Below are 7,614 nucleotides of genomic sequence, written 5' to 3' on the forward strand. Positions count from 1 at the left end.
CAATAATCGGGATTTAAGAAATAAAACACATGTAAAGGTTAGAATTATTGCAAAATAATCAAAAGTCGAAATTATTTAAAATAAATCGTTGAAATTATTAAGTATTTTTTTCCGAATATATACTCGTATCTATAACTCTTATAAAAGTCCATAGCACATTTACTGTAGCACAAAATGAGCTCCCAAATTTACTGTTCATTAGAAACAGGGAAATACCGCCCCTACCCTTTGCCTCCTTTGCTGAATCACCAAAATTGGAGGGGTAGGATTGTCATTTTGTATGAAGACTCTTCTGCCCCCTTTCCGTTTCTTTTTCGCTCCTTTCCCTGATTTTACTGTCTTCCCTTCATTTTCTTCACCTTTGAGTTGCTTTTACGTGCGTACTCTGAATACTCCATTGAAGCGTCTTCGTAGCTCTCTCTCTTTGCTCCTTTGTGATGAATTTGTATCGTTTAAAGTAATCAAATTCATGTGAGATTTTTGAGAATTGGGGTAATTGATTTTTCAATTGATTAGGGTTTAGTTTAGCTGCAATTGGTAATTGCTTTTCTCTTTTCTCTTTTTTGAAATTCTCCCCAAAATTGTTTGAATAAAATGTTGAGTTCTCGATTGAAGCGACTTTTGATATATTTCTCTTCCTTTTTAACAGCTTATGTGCAGAAAATGTTTTATCTTGTGATCATCGAATATCAATTTCACAATCGATCTAGGGACTCCTGAAGAAAATCAAAAACTCCATTCGGTGGTGCAAGAGAAGGAGAACCTGGAAAGCGGCATCATCATCAGTTCGTCTCACGCCGCCGTCAACATGTCCACCGCTGTCCAGGTTCCCCTCTTCCTCTTGATTGTTTGCTCATATTTATCAATTTGTTTTTGGATAACTCATAATTGAGTGTTTTCGGAAACCGTAAAGTTCAACTTGCTAGATACATATTTTCATGAGAAATGTGACAAAACTTTTACAAATTGGAAAATTACCAAACATTTGTGCACAAACAATTCTGGAAATCTTAGACAATGAGGTTAATTGCTACTTTTTTTGTAATTTTTTTGTTTTTTAGCGAGAAACTTGAAATCAATTAATTTGCTTTGTCATGCAACAACAGGTTCCCTTCATCTCCATTGAAGCGGCTTCTAATTTCTATCTATATTCCATTGAAACAACTTTCTGAGTTAAGGATGTTTTCTTTGTGTAATAATCGGATATCAATTTCACAATGTAGGATTTTTCAAATTATTTTTCGATTTTAATTGATTGTATATGAAGATTGATTTTTTTTTTTTTTTTTTTCATTATAGTTTGTTAATGGATCGGAGCACAGAACAATTTTTTCGTTCTTTATTGATTGCTATTATTTTCGGTATTTTGCTATAACCTTACTCTTGATCTGGGATTATGGGTTCCCCTAATTTTGTGAACCCTTTTGTCGGATTTGAAGTTTTTTTTTGCTTCTGATTGTTGGGGATTCCAAGCTGAGGGTGTTGTTGCATCCATTAAAATTTTGTTTCAGCAGAATTTCTGATTTTGGGTGTACAGGATAATAACTTTCTGGATTTTGGGTGTTGAAGATCAAATTTATTTGATTGATGTTGACATGGAGGGATCCCGAGCAACCTGCAGATTATTACTATGAAGTCGGACATGAAATTACAGATGCTCCAAAAACCAAGTTTAGGATTAAGGTTTGTTGGGTTTTTTTTATTTCTTTTATTTTTTTGGCTTTATTTTCAGTTGTTAGTAATTGAAATTGCTAATTGAATGTTGATTTCTTTCAATGAACATTGCTTTGTGATGAAAATACATGATTTTGCCAATTGCAATGGTTGCATAAAATGATAGAATTATGGGTGTTTGGGGAAAATGTTGATTGTTTGCTCATATTTATCAATTTCCTCCTTTTGAATCCGCTAATGTTTCCGGCGAAGAATAGGATGGTTGGGTTTTCGATGGTGTTCTAACCCTTCTCTTTAATTTACCTTATTATGAGCATGGATATGGGTGAGATCTTCTTCATTTTTTTTTCCAATTTTTTCTTATTTTATTTGCTCGTGAAATGATGAAATAGGTTTTTTGTTCTGTATTTTGGTATGAAATAGGTTTTTTGTTCTGTATTTTTTCTGATTTTATTTGCTGGTGAATTGATGAAATAGGTTAATTGAGTTGTTCGATTTTTGATAATTATTTTTATGATTTAATTGGTAGCTGAATGATCAGAGAACTTGAAGGCTATGAGGATAAATAATTGTTTATAGTAATCAATTTTCAGTTTGGTTTTTGTGGGCATTTCTTGTTTTGGGTAATTTGTCATTTGGCTTGGCAGCAATTTGATGGGTGTGTTTGCATGTTGATATTTTCTTGCTCCTCAAATGCGCATTTCTTTCAGATTTGGTTTGACGCCATGGTTGATTTTTCCCTTGCTTGAATAGCCACACCAAATATATTGTTTGATGCTATGCCGATCTGAACCTCCTCTGCCATTTTTAATTTTTTAAATTTTATAAGGTAGAACTCATTATTTACCATAAAAAAAAATTAGATGATCTGAGCCTCCTCTCAGCTTACGAAGTTGCCCAGGTATTTTGATTTTAATTAATTGGAATTTGGTATAATTTGATTTCATGATTATTGTTGTTATATTGTCATTAGTTTCTTTAATCAAGCTGTCAAGGGTCAACTCAGGGATTAATCTCTCTAAATTGATTAGTTATAATTTAGTAGTCGGTGTTAGTGATTGGGAAATATTTGTATTAGCTTCCATATCCCTGCTTATTATTTCTTGGGGCTTGCATTATTTTTAACAGGGAAGGAATGAGAAGATAGAGCAGTAGTTGGAGATGGAGCTCGAACAAAGTAGAAAGGTAAAGTTTTGTTTTCTGTTTTTCCTTACTTGAATCACATGACATATTATTTACCTATTTGTATCTTTTACTCTTCTAGGAAGTTCAAAAGTACCATGACATGTATGTTTCTGAGCAAGAAGAGAAATTGGATTTAGATGTTGAGCTCCGAGATTGCAAGGTATCTTATCACTGCCCTGAAAAGCTTTGAGGAAAGGAAATGATATTGGTTCAAATCTCTTACTCATGCACTAAACTTTAGCACCAATTCTAACTCAGTCTGCTAATGAAGCCTGTTCTTCATAGCACTATGAAAACTAATAAAAAATGAACCGAAGAAGATTGAATAAGTCCTGAAGCAAAGTAACAGATAAAGATATTAGTCTAAGCTTTTTAGGGATTACGGGGTCAAAGATAATCAGGCTTAATAGAATAATCAGGCTTAATTGGATACAAAAACAAATGCAACTACAATGGAAAAATTGTTATGTATTGAATAATGATCTATTTGTTTATACAGACAACACCAAATATACTCTTCATTAGGGATGATTCCACATTCTACCGCATTAACTACCCTTAGTTAGCGAAATAGGAAACTGTCTTTAGTCACGGTCTTGAAATTTATATCAGGAAAAACTCAGGTTATGAATAATTCTACAGTATGCGCACATTGTAGGATGTAGGGAGTATCAAAATATGCAATATTCAAGTGCATGCAACAAGCATTCTCAGTTGATTCAGGAAATTTGAATTGAACAGTTGATTCAATTCAGAAAATTTTGAACAAATTATGCATATATTCAAGTGCAACTTGGAATTGAATATTCAAGTGCAACAAAGTATGCACACATTGAATCTAGATTTTGTTGGATTATAGCTCAATGTGAAAAATTTCCACATTTCTTGTTAGTTTGGGGAAGAATTACATTGAATTAGACTTAGTTAAATGCTGGATTTTGTACTAGGAATGTAATGATCAATGTATTCTTATCTTATATGTTGATGCTTAATTTGGAAGGGAGGTTGAATATTGATAGTTAAGTGATTCATGTGTAAGTTTTTGGATGTAACAACAATGTATTGCTTATGCCCACTCTTTTTGGATGTATGAACAATTAGAATGATTGATGGTTGAAATTAAACTATGTTTGCTGAATAACATTATTGGATGTAAGAGCAATTAGAATGATTGATGGTTGTTTCAGAAATTTTTTTATTTTTATTTTTATTTTGATTATTTATTTATTTATTTATTTATTTTTTGTGAAATTTTGTTATCCTATCAAAAAGTTGAAACTTTTAGATTGGTTTTCTTATAAAATAGAAAAATAGTAAGGGCTGGGGTTTCAATCTTTCCATGATCTTAATAGTCTTGACATATGTCACCTTCATCTCCTCGGTCGCCTTGCCTCACTTCTTCACCTCACCTCCTCGCAATAGCTCCTTGATGCTTTAGTTAATATTACAGGGTTTTAGCTTTTATAGAAGTTAACAGAATTTTGATTTTTGATATTTATTTTGTTAAATTTACAAGTTGTTTGCATATTTGAATATAGAATCTCAGCCGTGTCGGAACAGTAGCAGCTACCCGAAATGAGCACCCCTTGCCAGGTGCCAGTGGGCCAAATGTCATCAGATGAGCTGTAGTAATGTTTTTTATTTATTTATAAAGTTAGCGAATATCAATTTCTCAGTCCAATTGTGTCAGTATATTTGAATATGGAATCTCATCCGTGTCGGAACAGTAGCAGCTACCCAGAAATGAGCACCCCTTGCCAGGTGCAAGTGGGCCAAATGTCATCAGATGAGCTGTGGTAATGTTTTTATTTATTTATAAAGTTAGCGAATATCAATTTCTCAGTCCAATTGTGTCAGTATAGTCAATTTAAGCTTCTGCTATCATTTCAGCAGCTATGGTGATGGATCATCTAGGCCAAGCTTACTGTTATTGCATGTTATTGTTGGTCAGGATGAAGCTTCTAAAGAGACTGGAGAGAGGTTGTAATCTACTGGAAGTAAGCAGGACCTTGCTCTCTATGGATACGCAGTTATGTTTTTGGATTACAATTGCTCTGTAACACCTCTTGTCAAAGTTGAGGATTCAAGGACTCTGGATGTAGATATGATATGGACCTGAGTTTCCTGGCAGGACCAGCTAACCGAGGTATGTTTGGATTTTCATTGATATGCTGATTCGTACATCATTTTGGTGATATTGGGAATGACATACGGCTATAACAGGGAAAGGGGGAAAAGGGCAATGGTGGTATTTCCCTAATTTTGTGAGGGTAGAGGAGAGCTATGAAAAATTTCTAAGGGCAATGGTTATTAAGATATTCTCTTTTTAATTATCTCTCTCCCCCTACTAACCCTTTAAACCAAAACTACAGCAATGCTTACTTTTCGGTGCCTTCTCTAACTGCTCTAAACTCTGCGCAGTAAGTATATGACATAAATGAATAACCGAAAAGTAAGCATTGCTGTAGTTTTCTCCCCCTACTGTATCCTTTGTCATGTCATTGAAAAGATATTATATGGTCATGGTTATTAAGATATCTTTTCAATGATATGACAGAAATCTATATTATTAGAAAGAGAGTATCTTAATAACCACATTAGATAAATGAGAGGAGCGATAGAAAAAAGGAGTGACGAAGAGTGAGGGAGCAAGTAGGACGAACTGAATTATCAAGACCACAATAGAAGAGTTAAAAGGAGAGAAGAATAGGAGCAAGAGGAGGTAAGAGAGGAGCTGATGATGAGGGAACAAAAGGGTTAGAGGGAGAGAGGGAAAATGTGACGGTAACTATGCGAGAGAAAGAAGGGAAAGAGAGAAGGAGCATTGTCAATCCGAAATGTCACTAGCAAGTAGCAACAGCAAGCTCCATTTTCTTTTCTTTTTTTTAGTTCATTTGGTTGCTTATTTTTCGGAAATTATATGATTTTTTTATGTTGGTATTCTGATTTTTCCTTTTTAAAAGTATAATGTATACCTGTTTTCACTATCTCCTTTTTATTTTCTTTTTCATTTAGTATTCTGATTTTTTATTTAGTTCCTTTCTCTCCTTTTTAATTGCTTTGATTTCTATGAATTTCCATTGTATGTAATTTATGTTCTCAGTTAAATTTATTGGTGTTAATTTACAAGATTGATTTAATTTTTCTGTTTTTCTAATTTTTTTTGTGTTTGTTCTGTTTTCTTTGTTTTGGTATTTATGAATTTGCATTGCTTGTGATTTATGTTCTCAATTTATTAATTATTGATAATTTTTTGGATTGATTTTATGTTTATTCTTTTTGCTATTAGAATGAAACTCATATGTTGATTTAAACCAGTGTCCTATTATCGACAACAGTTTAATTGCTTTTGCTGGAAATTGTCCGAATTTGAAGTCTTATTAATTGAATTGTGCCCTGAAATAGGTTTGACAGCATGCAAGCAATTATTCAGGGCTTCCCCAAACTAAAATCAATATAATGATTCTATATTCTGACTAAGATTCATTATCTTATGTTGTGCAGCAAGTTGAACATAGTAATGTTAGCAAAATGGGGAAGAAAGGAAACTGGTTTTCAGCATGTAAGAGGGTCTTTGCTCATCGCTATAAGGAGAATGTAGCTAATGTAAGTGAATTCTTTCAGATTTGTTATTCATTTTTTTTTCTAGACTCGAAACTTTTTAGTTCAGGCAATCTCTACATTTTATTGTAGAAATAAGGGATTAAATATTTACTCATATCAGATATAATAAAGTTATCAAAGCCTAATTGCAACGTTTGGCTTGATACTTGTTCATTGGCTATGTTAAACTGATAGGGAATAGAGAAGAAAAATAAAGAAAGGGATCAGAAATCTAAAATTCGAGATGGCCATTCGTTCTTGCCTTTTGTCAAAGACCCAAGTAGCATTGAGAATACTTAGGTGGTTCAAAGGGTGCACCAAGTTACAAAACGTGAGCAACCAAAGGCAGAACCTCCGACTCCACCAGAGCAACCAAAGGCAGAAGAACATTTCTGATGTTATTGCTTTGCTGATGTCATTTTACAATATTTTGTACTTTCTTTCTTTCTTTGCTGATATGATGGTAAAAGGAATTAGAAGCATCAAGTTTATTAAAATCAAACATATTTTTTGTTTATAGGTATTGATAATTATTGGGTATAAAAGTTTGCCTCTGATTTGGATGTATCATTCAACTTTACGTGTCTAGAACAATATTGTAGAAATGTTAAAATTGGGTATTGAAGTAATTTTCTATGCATTTGTTTTGTTTTATTTTATTTTTTATTTATTTTTGGCTTTCCCTACATTTCCATTACAAAAATTGCTGCATTTTTATTTACCATGCCTACAATTATTAAGTGCCAGTTACCACAAAAAAAAAAAAAAAAACTCACAATTAATTGACTATACTTATAAGCAAATCATTACACATTGAAAATTTAGTGATACCTTGGTACCACGTGCAACGCACGTTTTCATCAATCATGAGAAAGTAAACTACTTAGAAGCACCTTTAAAATTAAAATTCAAAATTATGGTAGAATTAAGTTAGTTTCATGAATACGTGTTTTTATTTTAATTTTACACAACCTTAGTAGTATATAGTTTTAGAGAGAGGGGGGGCGAGGGGAAGGAGAGAGAGCATCCAAGAGAGAGATGCGTCCAGAGAAAGGGGGAAGAAGAAAGAACGGTTGATAAAGAGAAAGAGGGCAAGGGAGAATGAGAATGGGTAAGTCAAAAAAGAGAGAAAGAGGGCAGACCAAGAGAGGG

The 7,614-nt window shown here is 33.1% G+C and overlaps 1 long non-coding RNA gene across 3 annotated transcripts; it reads left to right on the plus strand.

Moving 5' to 3' along the window:
- Positions 1-355: 355 nt before the first annotated feature.
- On the plus strand, positions 356-7,102 carry LOC145635941 (uncharacterized). Of its 3 annotated transcripts, XR_014113949.1 has the most exons (10): positions 356-537; positions 650-826; positions 1,538-1,683; positions 2,803-2,859; positions 2,939-3,019; positions 4,398-4,487; positions 4,590-4,655; positions 4,811-5,005; positions 6,364-6,465; positions 6,658-7,102. It is a non-coding gene; the product is annotated as an uncharacterized LOC145635941 (long non-coding RNA). The 3 variants fall into 3 exon arrangements; XR_014113947.1 differs by having other exon boundaries at positions 4,398-4,655; XR_014113948.1 differs by having other exon boundaries at positions 356-492; positions 4,398-4,655.
- The last annotated feature ends 512 nt before the right edge of the window (positions 7,103-7,614 follow it).

Source organism: Chenopodium album, chromosome 6 (genome assembly GCF_948465745.1).
Source record: "Chenopodium album chromosome 6, dcCheAlbu1.1, whole genome shotgun sequence".
Classification (NCBI taxonomy): Eukaryota; Viridiplantae; Streptophyta; class Magnoliopsida; order Caryophyllales; family Amaranthaceae; genus Chenopodium; species Chenopodium album.